This window comes from Mya arenaria, chromosome 11 (assembly GCF_026914265.1).
Source record: "Mya arenaria isolate MELC-2E11 chromosome 11, ASM2691426v1".
Lineage (NCBI taxonomy): Eukaryota > Metazoa > Mollusca > Bivalvia > Myida > Myidae > Mya > Mya arenaria.
In genome coordinates, this window is record NC_069132.1 from 70,919,661 (window position 1) to 70,933,425 (window position 13,765).

A 13,765-nucleotide genomic window follows, 5' to 3' on the forward strand; every position below is an offset into this window, starting at 1 on the left:
TTAATCTGCCCTAAAACTTTAACCTAAGTCAATCAAGGGCCATAACTTGTATTAAGGATAATATGGAGTTATGTAACCTCATTGTGTGATGGTCCTGAACAACTGTGTGAAGTATTAAGTCAATTGAACAAAGGGTATAGAAGTTATTTATAAGTATCCCAACCTGCCCTAAAACTTTAACCTAAGTTTCATAGTCAATCAGGGGCCATAATCTGTGTAAAGAATAATATGGAGTTATCTAACCTCATCATGTGATGGCCATGAACAACTGTGTGAAGTATTAACTCAATTGAATGAAAGGTATTGGACTTATAAGTGAAAATCCCAACTTGCCCTAAAACTTTAACCGGAAGCCGACGCTGACGCTGGGGCAAGTAGTATAGCCCACCTTTTCTTCGAATAGTCGAGCTAAAAATGGCTTCTTAAAACTGCATTAAAAAAAAAAACTGAAGCTTTTTTCACAAAAGTTGTGGGGGGTTTTCTGGCTAAAACTGCACAAAGGTTCGTAAAATATTTTTTTAGGAAAAACATAGTGCTTCGCAAAAGCTGCGTTTTTTTTCCCTAAAAGGCACAAAGCTTCGCAAAAGTGCAGCACTTCGCAAAAGCTGCGCCTTTTCAAACCAAAAACACAGCTTTTGCGAAGAGCTGTGCTTTTTTGGCAAATACCGCACAAAGCTTTGCAAAAGCTGCGCTTTTTCAAACCAAAAAGGCAGCTTTTGCGAAGCTTTTAGCTGAGTTTTGCGAAGCTTTAAGCACCGCTTTTGCGAAGCTTTAGTTTTTTCTGACCATTTTGGGAAATTTGTTTAGCAAAAATGCCTAAATTAGGAAATTTTACAGTTAAAAGAATTATTAAATACTAGTTTCTTTTCCCTTCAAAAAGACCTAAAATGACTGAAATATCAATCCTTGGGGTGTAAATATCTATTGCAATAAATCATGACAGATAATATTTCATACCAATCACTATATGTGATGAAAATCAATGATAAATCAATGATTTCTGAATTCAACTATCCCCAAAACTTTACATCACATACTTTATTAGGATGTTGAATGAACCAGTACAGGTAAAAACAATCATATTATTTTATTTTTTTATAGGGATTTGCTTTTGAAGATTGGGAAAAAAATCATATATTTTGCTTTGGGAATCGGTCCGAAAGTCTGACTCGTGGTTACTATAGAATAAGCCCTGACATGTCAATGTTTTTCTTAAAAGATTTAAGTCATCAGCTTCTATTAGACTGGTACATTAAAAGTAAATAAGTGACTGGTTGCCAGATCACAACACAGGGTTTGAGTCAGGACGGATCCCCTCCCACTGATCATATTTTGGCAAAATACGGCTATGAAAAACACAAAACTCAACATTTTCAAGCATCAATTATCAGAAATGATGAAAATGTTCTTTGCAGTTTGTTGCTACAAATCACATAAGTAAGATTAAATTATTTAGACTCTGCGGAATAATTCATTTAGTGGTCAATTCCGACGATGCTGCTTAGTTCTGCTAACTGCTGGTCTTCGAATCCTGATGATAAGATGAAAGTGATTAGCTCTACATTCAAACATTCTGGTTCATTAGGGCTGTTTAAAATATTATTAATAAAGGAAAATGAAAAGTAAACAAGATCTTACACTAAACAGCTAAATTTATACTGCAAAGAAATGTGTGTAGACCAAAAACACATGTGCATCACATATAACACGTGGGCATTCTTCGAAACCGGAAGATAAAAATGTTATCTGAACCGTGCTAGTACTGTACTTGTGCTTCAATTTTTTCGGGGATGGCCGGTCATAACATGATTCACTAAAATGTCACTAAATTGACTATTTCAAATATTCTGCATGTAATCACTTAGCCAAATATACAAAAAAATATATATAGTGTACGGGTAAAGACGCAACAATGGAATAACTTGCCTATAGATCAGATTCTTTGAAAAACGGTATTTTTATGATGTAATGGGTTCCCAGTCGCTAAATGTATTTATATTTATAGGGGGGGCGTTCAAATTTCATTCGGAACTCCTCGGTTCAAACTTGAGGTTGTAAAACACACTGGTCACGATCATCTAGACGCTTGTATCGGGGGGGGGGGGGGGGGGAACGATACTATTTTCCGGCTCTCACCGTACTATCCGGTCTCATCCGATCTCCTTATTACCGATCCCTTTAGGTATTGAAATAACTTGTGGCTTCAGGTAGCTTCAGGCACCGGATTGTGTTGCCGATGTTTGGTAAACAAAATCGAATGTGTTGCCGATGTTTGGTAAACAAAATCGACAACTGTTTGCTTTTAATAGAAGTAAGAAATGAAATATATCATTTTCGAATTTAGTCGATATCATTTATTTAGCCTGACTGATAAAAGACTGGGTAGTTTTAAGACAATTAATAGTAATAGTAATAAAGGTAGTTTGAGTGAAAACATGTATATCTATTATTCACTGTTTATATTCAATATCTTAAATATTTACACTACTTACGCAATGAAACTGAACACTCTTTAATTTGATCATTTGTATCAAGAAAATAAGACTTAGCGAGAACATTTTTTAGCGAAAATAAGAAATTAGGAAATACGTAAGTAGAGGCGAAAATAAAATGTTTTGCATAAATATAGGAAATCATAAAAATAGAGAAGCGCTTAATGGTTCGAAATTAAATTTATTTTAGTATTACTCATATTCTGTAGAAGATTAACCTATTTTTACTTCTGCTACTAAATCTGACTATTTTTGATATGCGGAATGTACGTTTCATGCGTTCCAAGTTTATTGTTTTATATATTTTTATTTAAAATAATAGCCAAATAATTTAACTTAGAATAAAAAGTATTATATAAATTCTGTCATCCGAGACAATGATTAACAATTAACACTTCAAAGTGTTCCACCGCTGTCACTTGGCTACTGTTGTCAGGCGTGTATGTCATCACTTTTATAAGAGGCTGCTACTGTTTAATGCTCGTGTATTGTCACTGAAGGTGCACGTGTCAGGCAAATTACTTTTCTAAAGTACAGATCTGGGTTTTCAACTTCGGATAATATGTTTATACTTATAACCACTTAATGCAGTATTTCGATAATAGAAAGAAGAAACTATGTGTGCCTTATTAATATATTTAAAGCAATCATTTGTCTAAAACGATGGCTTGTATCAAAAATGTATTACTTAGTAATTCAAGTATAAATGGAAAATTCCTGAAATGTACACAGAATAATATCAAACCACGTGCTTTGAAAAATACAGAGTTATCCACAAATTTGCCAAGCTACACTAAAAATATATTAGTGTCCGTCCACCAAGGTGAAATGTATCTACTCTGCTCTTCGCGTTGTTTTAACATAAAACATGTGTTATTAAAGGCACACAATATAGGTTGAAGATATATAGTGTCAATACTTTGAAGAGTTCTTGTCTTCTGGTGAGTTTTTTTGCAACAGACTGAAAAAACTGAGTAACTATTATCTAATTATCATCTAAATATACAGATTTTATTTTTTGATAACATCACAATCTATTTCATAACACATTTTTATAATCTTATTTTCGCGAAAATTAACCTTATTTTCGTAATTTTGTCCAATATCTTATTTCGTATCATAAAGTGGTACTCGTCTTCTTATTCATTAGAATCACATATTTGACAATAACGCAATTTCATTTCTAGTCTATCATCTGTACAAGAGTGCATTCTTAAATTATTATAAATTATACGTAGTTTTGTAGATTCCTTAACGCGATATTGTCTAAATAAGACTCAACTTCAATTGTGCTTTTATATGTTCTCTATACGCAGTTTAATTACCATTTTCATCTACTTTTCGTTGTCACTGTTGTAAATATACGTCTTTAAGACATTGTTTAAAATACAATTAAAATAGTTTTAAATATAATATTGAAACAATGTATATATATGTATTTCATGACTATTATTTCAGTACATGCGTATACTTAAAGTTTGTATCTTCGCCTTTATAAAACCATATTGTTTATGTAAAACCTTGTAATATTAGTTTAATTACTATTTTTTATATTGAATAAGTAATACAAGCAAGTAAATCAATTGGTTATTATTGTGACATGTGCAATTCAAACAGAGTAGTAATAACATATATACAAACATTTGCACCCGATCCGTTGGGTCTATAGGTCACCATATCTAGATCTAAAGTGTTATGTAAGTAACATAAGTCATATAACATAAATTGACTAGTTACATAATAAAGTTGGTATTACAGATACAATGTGAGTTCCAAGAGCGATAGAAAATGATCAAATATCACATTAAGAATCACATTAAGAGTACATAATAGTTCGTCTTTTCAGGTAGGCATTTACAATATATTTGGATATTTTCCTAGGGTATGGGACATTAGAATGGGTAATTTACTGTCTATATCATGGTTGACAAGTTGACGTGAAATTATTTCGTTCAGGTGTAACAAACGAAGATCACTGTAACGAATGCATTAAAAAAGAAAATGTTTCTCGTCCTCAATATATTTTTGCTGGCACAATCCGCATATTATCAGATCCAGTGATTCCCCAATATAACGTCCAGGTTCCACTCTCCATGGCAAAATTCCAGTTCTAAATTGACATAGTAATGATCTTTCATTCTTTTCAGGTTAAGGCTTATGTATTCCTCTAATCTAAATGACGTTTTGAAGAGTCTATATGTTCGTAGTTTGGGGACGTGCTCGATTTCTCTCTTCCATACATCTGCATAATGGGAATGTATTAATGTCTTTTGCCTGGGGTAAATTCACAGCCGATTTATTGTCAAACGTATTTGAAAGTCCCACTGCATAGAATATTTCCTTTATTTCTTTTATCCAATTATTCCTATATGCATATGATTGTTGTAATCAGCGTTAAATTTGCACATTTTGAAGCTGGTGCTATGTTAAATGGCTGGGATGAGACCCAAAAGGGTCTTTATTTGTCAGTGTCATTGCGAGGACAGGCACAAGGTGTTTATGGCAATTTGGCCACGAAAACGACTAATTACACAGAATAAGTTCAAGCTATTGAGGAGAGGTTCGCTCTTCCGAACCAGACTGAACTATACAGAGTTCAGTTAAAGGACAGGCGACAGAGAGCTACTGAGTCGATGACTGGGCTAGGGCAAGATATTCGTCGTCTGACGAACCTTGCATATCCAAGCGCACCCGTAGATGTGCGCGAGACATAGGCAAATGAGCAGTTTGTGGATTGTCTGTTGAATTCGTAAATGCGATTGAAGATAAAACAGGCGGGGCCTGTGAACTTAAATGACGCAGTGTGTCATGCTGTAGAGCTGGATGCTTTCTACAGAGCAGAAAAAAGAGCAAGGGTATGGCGTGCCTTGCCGCAAACGAAAGTCCAACAATAGCTTATGAGGTAAAGGAGCTACAGAATAAAATACAGGTAATGCAATGCACTATTGATGAGTTATCAAAGAAAATGCAGAGACCGTCACATTCACAGATGAATTGCGGCTGTAGTGGAAACGTCTGTAACCGAAACTGGAGTTTTAACAGGAACAACGGGAAAAGATATTTTGAAATTGTGTCAAAGTACCATTTGAGAAGGAATTGCCACAAACTAAAAGCTTCTCAATCCCATGCGAAAACGGGTGAGCGTAAGAGAAAAGAACCTTTATGGACAAAAGATTATGTTCTGTCAATGTTCAGTTGGACAATGGCGAAAACTAAGACAACTGAGAAAAGGGATAAGGACATGGGATGGGTAAAAAGGACCGGAAGCACCTGTGAGAGTTGTACATAAGTGTCCAAGAGAAGAGCATACATGCTAAAACACGTGCGGAAAGTACATCGTGGGAAGGATACTGAAGTTCAATGGGAAACAGATCGGTCGTTAGAAAGTAAACCAGATGTTTTCATGGAGGGCGAAAAAGAGCCAAAGAGCACACAGGAAGAGACAGCAGTGAGAAGCAGAAGGCAAGTGTGCCTACAGCGAAAAGTAGCTCAGAAAGTTGAAAAGGTTAAGCTGGTAGCAAAGAAATGGAAGTTTAACATCCAGAAGATAGAGAAGACCAACGCTATCTTCAAGGGCAGAATCTTCGGGAAACCAACGTTCCAGTCAATATTTCCTTCCAAGAGGAAGTGCAACGACGTGCCTTCCAACTTTACGCCAAAAAGTTCTGTTTTCAGAACGTCTGTGACTGAAGGACAAACAGATCTGGTAATGGTAAAAAAATGATCAAGGGATCAGGAGATGCAGACGGAAAATGACGAGCCAGACGAACACATATATCAGAATAAGCAATTTGTTTGCAAATATTGTGGCATACAGTTTAGGGACTACGTCATGTATTGCGCTCATGCTGGTTGTCACACTATGAATGCGCCCTTTAGATGCAACATTTGTTTTAGATGCAACATTTGTGGGCAGGATCAGAAGGACAGCCAATCCATCTATGTTCATCTGACTTGGGGACACAAGTAGAAACGGAATCCGAATAACATTTGTTTAGATGAGGGTGTTAAGTTGTGAAAATGTTTGTTTCTTTTGAGTGTTGAAGTAACTGTGAATTTGTGGCATTAACATTTACGAAACATTTTTTAAGAGGAGAAATTGTTGAACTTTATTGACATTGTTTTGAAATTGCATATTGTATCATGTTGTTTGTGGTTACACATGATTTGTTTTATTAAAAACTGCATTGTTTAATCATTTTTATAAGTCATGCTGGGACGCACGAACTCGAAGGCGTGGGTAATGTAGCGTAACCGCATAATTGCACGATTACCGCCCTTTGTTATAAATTGGTCATTTGCATTTACAAAGTTAAATGTCTGGCGGTGTTTTTCAACGGTTAGTTTTATATTTCAGACTTATTTATTCCATACAATTATTTTATTAGCGACAATAATAATCTAAGGAATCATGTTAAACATTATTTATTAACCGAGAGTTGTTTCATGAAGAATATTAGTCAAAACTGAGCTGTCTCCCTTCAAGTTTTCGCGAAATGGAATATACCCGTTTTACACATGTTAATAATGATCACGTCCGACCGGGGATTATATAAGCGCATCACTCAGCTGAAAGATTCATTCTGTGTTTGACCGCCGTCGAGGTAACATCAAGCAGTAAACGGAAATAGTCTTTTGAAGGCAAATACTTAGATTCTTGACCTTCTGGTTGTTAAGTATTTAACACAGAGCATTGCGATCTGTGGGATATAAAGGCACCAGGAACTTGACATATATAGGGTTATCTAGCGTTCCAGTTCAAGTAGCCATGCAGAACATAGAGCATTGCGATCAAGTCTGGTGAACGGAGCTGGTGGCTAGAAATTCTTGTAAGCCTCATACCTGGCATCTGCGTTGGCCACAGGGCATTGCGATCTGTGCGCTGACAAAGGTTCAGGTATTTTGCATCGCCAATAAACAAGCTCCCGTAAGAGAAAGCCATTCATCATTAAAGTTATTGAACTCAATAAACCAATGCATAATCTTTGAACCCTGATTATTTGGTTGATTATGTTTTAACTTACCAATTATTTTTCGAATCATTTGTTTCAATCAAAGTAGCCTGAGGAAAATATATTTAAGAGCGATCCATATAAACTCTACGACATCGATTGAACATACAGCCGGCACGTTACACATACTTGGGAGCCAACCAGTGTCATCGACCATGGCGAGTATCGGCGTGAAGCGGTGAACACCAAGGAAATATCTCATGGCCCTATGCTAGACGTTGTCGATAGGCTGGTACTTCTTGTAGCCCCATATCGATGAACAATAATCCATGATTGGAATGACGCACGAGCTATAGAGCTTCACATATGTTATAAAACCAAGGTCTTTCAAGTCATGTACTTTGATGATAATGCCGCCTAGCGCACGACAATTGTAGAAAAAGTCACTTTTCTCGTGAAATATGACCCCTAAATATGTATCGATCGACAGTTACAAGAACATTATAACCAATTTTAAGTACGACATCGCTTTTCTATGATCTACCTTGACGAAAATGCAGACACTTTGACTTGTTGCAATTAATTAAAACCGGACAGCGCTTACACCAGCTATGCACCGTGTCCAGCATAGTTTGTAGTTTTTCTGCTGTGTCACTCATGAGCGCTATATCGTCCGCATACATCAACATAGAGAGTTTGTGATCAGCCACTTGTATTCCAAGGTCAAGGTCAGTGCCCTGTGCCATTAAACGTAAACAAGAGTTGCAAATGTCCGTTTTAATATTATTATCCGCAAGTTATACCAAATGCGGTCGTCTGCATCGCCGATTCCAAGCATGTTTTAAATGTTCTCGAAAAGTACATTACCAAGAATGACGAAAAATATAACAGATAAAAGCCCAAATCAAGTGACCTATTACGGCTTATTTATTTATATTCGATTACCGTTAAAAAAGAAAATAACAAAAACATACCTTTTTTGTGTCCACTCAGCCGTGGTCGCACACATTTGTGGTGACGTATTAATAAGCCCTGAATTAAAAAAAAAATCTTACAAGCTTTGAAGGTATGTTAAAAGTCAAATAGGTTGAATATGCAAATGGGTCATGGTATAAAGAAATTTTTCTAAGATAATAAACATTTTCTCTGAGTTTTTTTTTAATTCTAGTATTGATATAACAACTCGTTTATGTATAATAAACTAATCATTTAAATAAAAGAAGATGGGCATAAACATAAATATGTTTAAAAGAATTCGTCAAAATGTTACAATTCTGTCGCTGTGTACTATCTGACTTACATGCAAAATGGTTCTTGAAATTGGTATAACAACAAATTTCCAATAAATTTTCAAACATCCTTGATTGCCAAGGGAGCAAGATAGGGAACAACCGTTTACACGAGTTATGGATCTTAAAGATGTATTCAACATTGCTACCAATAAATGCTTCAGGTTCCGTTGGCTGCCATCAAAAGATTAGAGTGAGATAAATATAAATATACCGAAATTCAACAAATATTCTGTTTCATGCACTGTCAATTCAATTGACAAAAATAGGGAATTGCGTGGTAAACAAAACATAGTGACGTCATTTCGATCGCATAATTTCAGATTCAACCGACGGAAAGAACGCTACGTTACTTTTATTAAGCAATATGGCAATTAAAATCCACCCGCATAACTTGATAAGGATTAGAAATGGGCACACCACCGATTCCTGAACTTGATGATCTGCCGAAATGGGCATACAGCCGACTCCACCACATGATTAGGTATGGAAACGGGCACACCACCGATTCCATAAATTGATAAAGCTTTGAAATAAGCATATTTTTAAAGAATATATGTATATACGTTTACTTTCAAAATAATACTTGCCCTGCAAAAAGCAGAGATGATACGGCTAAACACCGGCTATGAATGTTGCAACATATGTTGTGCGACTGTTCTCTGTTTGGCTGCTTTCTGGTCATAGTTGTAGTTCGGCGAATAATTTAATTTTCTGAAAAATATATACCTGTATCAAAATGAATGAGGTACTTGTAAAGCACTTTATATACACATAAAAATAACGGCATGCCACGCAACAGATACAGATGGTTTGATTCATCATAACGAATATCCTGCTGAATCATTGAATTACAGTTATTTCTGCAGTGCAACCAAAATATAATACACCTGGTGAACTGTCATCTTGAACCGTGAAAACAAATTCTAGACCACTGGAATGTGAATTTCAACGGCGCATTATAATTTCTGGGACAGCAACCTTTATACACCCCGTCCTAAGAAGATAAGATCGGAAACACAATATATGATACACATGAGCCCACAGAACGTTTTTAACATAAATGTATAAATGACACATATGCATAATAGCTAGAAAGAGGAAAACAATATTAAGACATTTTCATATTCGTACATATTTGATGGCGTTTCATAAAAGTATGTCATGAAAGTGGAACGGAAAATTTAGCTTAAAATATGAGATGGCTCAAGTAGGTCAACTTATATCGACTCAAACAAAGATCTGAGGCGATTAAAGCATGTCACAGCATCAAAATGAAGCTGGATTTATATGAAAGAAGAATGTGGGATGTAACATAAACTGTTTAATATTGCTTAATATAAATTAATTTCTTCATCTTATATATTATATTTTCTCAAATAACTCTTCGTTTACTTTCAACAAGTTTTTGCAATAATTAATATGCATTGTTTGATAATTAACGTTCCTTTATGTGTTCATACTATGTTTTTATTTGTACAATGCTCCTTGTTTTGTTTATTTAATGTCACATGCTCTAATTGAGCCATGATGCTAAAAGAGCCTTATTTACATATAGTTTCCAACAGCCCGTTGTATAAATTTAAGTGTATTAATCATAGTTGAATAAGCATTAGCTATTTTTAAGTAATGAAATATTTATTTATGACACGTAAGATCAAGCCGAAACTAACTGGGTATGATATATATCAAATCACTGAAAGTGCTGTAGGACGGAACTGGTGGTAGTTTTAAAAGCAGTCATTACGGAGTCTTATACAAATGCTGTAACGTACACTCGTAATATGCAAGAGCAACGCCAAGAAAAAAACAACAACGATATGTAAACGTATAAGGGAATAATTTAATACATGACCTTACTGTAACAGGTAAGGCGACTGTCTATATTTACCATGTGTCAGTTGGTACTTTAAATGGTTTACAAGTTGCACGTCATTTAAGAGTGCTTGAGTTAAACATACGAAAATGAAATACAGAAATAATTGCTCACCATTGACAAAAAAACGTTTTTACGTAACATCATGATTTTACAGTGACGAAGTAAAACAGCAAAATCAGGTGTGCACCGACTTATGTACAAGTATGGGAATATAAAAAGCAGTCACAGACTGCCATATCCTACATCGAATTAAGAACAGTATACACTTTGCTTTACGACAAAGTATAACATTGGAAGTATTAGTAAACAAAGCCCAATAACACAAAATAAACTGCATTCAGAGTTATGGTTATTTTGAACTACACGTATGTTTAATGTGATCTATCTGCACATGCATTCAATCCCTCAATGGTTTTCAAGTTAAGCTAAAAAAAATATGTATAAAAAATTAAAAATGGCAATTACTGAAATAGTGCCCCTGAGTTATGGTTCCTGTGTACTGCACTTCTCCATAATGAAATATATCTGTATACGATGTTTGAAGTCAATACCTTAATGATTTTCAAAGTTGTGCGGAGAAAAATGTATGCAAATTTACAAAGAGCCATAACCAAAAAATAATGGCCCAGAGTTAAAGTTCTTGTACACTGCACTTCTCGTCAATGAGATCGATATGTATATGAAGTTTGCACCCCAAAAGCTATTTAATCATGTAGTAAATGGAATGACAAGGTTGTTCTGTTATTACCATGTGGTACATGTAAGTAAGTGGTGTTTACATAAAACTTCAGTATATCATAGTATGAACAAGGCAAATACAACTGGCACAGATATAAAGAAATATAGCAATACTGCGTGGCAAATAATACCTAGACATATTCTTCTCTATTGGGAAGAGGACAGTTACTAAAAGCAACTTCGATGTGAGCAGACTGTTTGGCGAGTTGTTTCGATAAAAAATGTGTTAATTAAGCATGTGCTTTTATATTTACAAAGTAATTATTTTTCTCTAAACCATCAATTGGTGCTAGCTGGTGACTGGTTAAGTATGGCAACCATAGGGAAAATGAAATGTTACGAGAAGGAGCAAAGAACATAGATACATATGTACAAAAAACACAATGTGAATGCAATTAATATTTAGTAAATGTACATGGGATGCAGCAATTTGGACAATCCATCAACATCAACAACAACAGTACCAGATCACTGTCTATACATGCAAAAGGTACACAAAAGTGTATATCATTGTTATGTTTTAAAAGGGCTAGACACCAGATTGTTAAAAAATTCACAAATACAGTATTTTCGCAAAGCAAGCATAGAATTGTCAACGCAACCTAGTAGGAGGCCGATAATACATAACGTTACGCTTATTTCTCGCTTGAATCATTTCAAGTAAATCAAAGCTCGTAAGTACAAAATAGAAATGATGGAATATGTATGTATGTAAAATTTTCCAACATTACATATAAAATGCAGTTCATAAAAAAGGATCATGGGGTGTCAATTACAAAAAAACTGTTGCAATTAAAGACATATTGGTATAAATATGTAATTTGGAGAAAACAAGCATTTTAAACATAACACAAAATACATATTATGATAGTAAGTTGTGCGTCTAAGGTTTGTAAAGACAATTTGGTCAACAGTTATGATTGATGCAGCGATTTGGCAGAGTCATACTACATACCAACAATCAATTAAACCTGTGCCAGGTACGTAACTTCCTGAACATAAGTATATTAGTCCAAGGAAAATAAAAAAAAAATGGGGGAAAAGAAAGCACATATATTTGGGGGGTGGATTTGTATCATATCAAGCTGCACATCTAACATACTAAAAGTAAAGAACAATCACATGGTGTAAATTGTGTTTTTGGTAAAATGTAGGAAAATGTAAATACAAGTGCGAATTTCTGGAATTTGCCAATAACTGTGTCCAATTTTGCAATAAAATAACCAGAATTACTGTATTTAATAGATATTTTAATACAGTTTAATATACCGAAAGTTAAGAAACACCATTATTTGAGAAATATGATTTTTGGGGTAAAATGATTGAAAAAATAAATGAAAATGAGTATTTCTGGATTTTGCCAATATCCTGGTCAAATTTTGCAATAAAAATTACCAAAATAACTGTATTAAATAGATATTATACTACTGTAAAACATACCTAAAGTATAGAAACTAAGTAATTTAATGAAATATGATTTTTAGGGTAAGCTGTTTGAAAAATGGAATGAAAATGAGAATTTCTGCATTTTGCCAATAACTTGTCAAATTTTGCAACAAAATTACCAGAATTATTGTATTTAATATATATTATACTAGAGTATTACATACCTTAGGTTAAGACACTACATATTGGTTGAAATATGAGTTTTAGTGTAAAATGTTTAAAAACTAAAATAAAAATGAGATTTTCTGAAATTTGCCAAAAATTGTGTCAATTTTTTCAATACAATTGCGAGAATTACTGTCATTAATAGATATTATAGTACAGTATAACAAACATTAAGTATAAAAAACATTGTCGAGTGTGAAATGAGATTTAAGGGCTTAAATGTTTGAAAAATTAAAAGTGAAATGTTCCGGGATTTGCCAATGATGTAGCCAAATTTTGAAAGAAAACTCAGAATTACTTATTAAATAGGTATTATATTACAATATAATGAACCTTAAGTATAGAAACATCATATTGTGTAAAGGTATTTTTGCGGTAATAATGAATTTCTGAATTTCGTCAAATTTGCAACGCAATTGCTAGATTTGCTGTATTATATAGTTTTTATATCATAGTATAACATACCTTAAATATGGAAACATTGTGTTGTATGCAGTGCGATCTTTAGGGTAAAACATAACAGAACATGGACTATTTGGAATCAATCACTTGCCTATTAAATTAACAAATACAATTTTCACAATAGTTAATTTTAATGTATGCCATATATTGAAAAATAATTTACTTTAAAGTATAGAAACAGCTTATATTGCTGAATACTATGTTCAATATTACCAAAAAATGAATGAAAAAAGAAAGAAATATATTTGCGAATTTCTGGTATTTGCCTATACCTGGATCAAGGACTTGAACAATTATTTCACAAAAAATGACTTTTCAGCACAACTGACTTGAGCAACATTT

The 13,765-nt window shown here is 34.0% G+C and overlaps 1 protein-coding gene across 5 annotated transcripts in view; it reads right to left on the minus strand.

The window, feature by feature from the left end:
• LOC128208806 (TNF receptor-associated factor 3-like) overlaps positions 1-13,765 on the minus strand; it is a 65,469-nt gene that overhangs the window by 34,661 nt on the left and 17,043 nt on the right. Inside the window, exons 1-2 of one of the 5 annotated variants that reach the window (XM_052912422.1) lie at positions 8,419-8,477; positions 7,634-8,181 (exon numbers count right to left, since the gene is read on the minus strand). The exons of 1 other annotated variant lie outside the window; for it this stretch is intronic. The gene's annotated coding sequence lies outside the window, so the exon portion shown is untranslated. 3 more of the 5 variants (XM_052912425.1, XM_052912426.1, XM_052912421.1) reach the window with 3 other exon arrangements.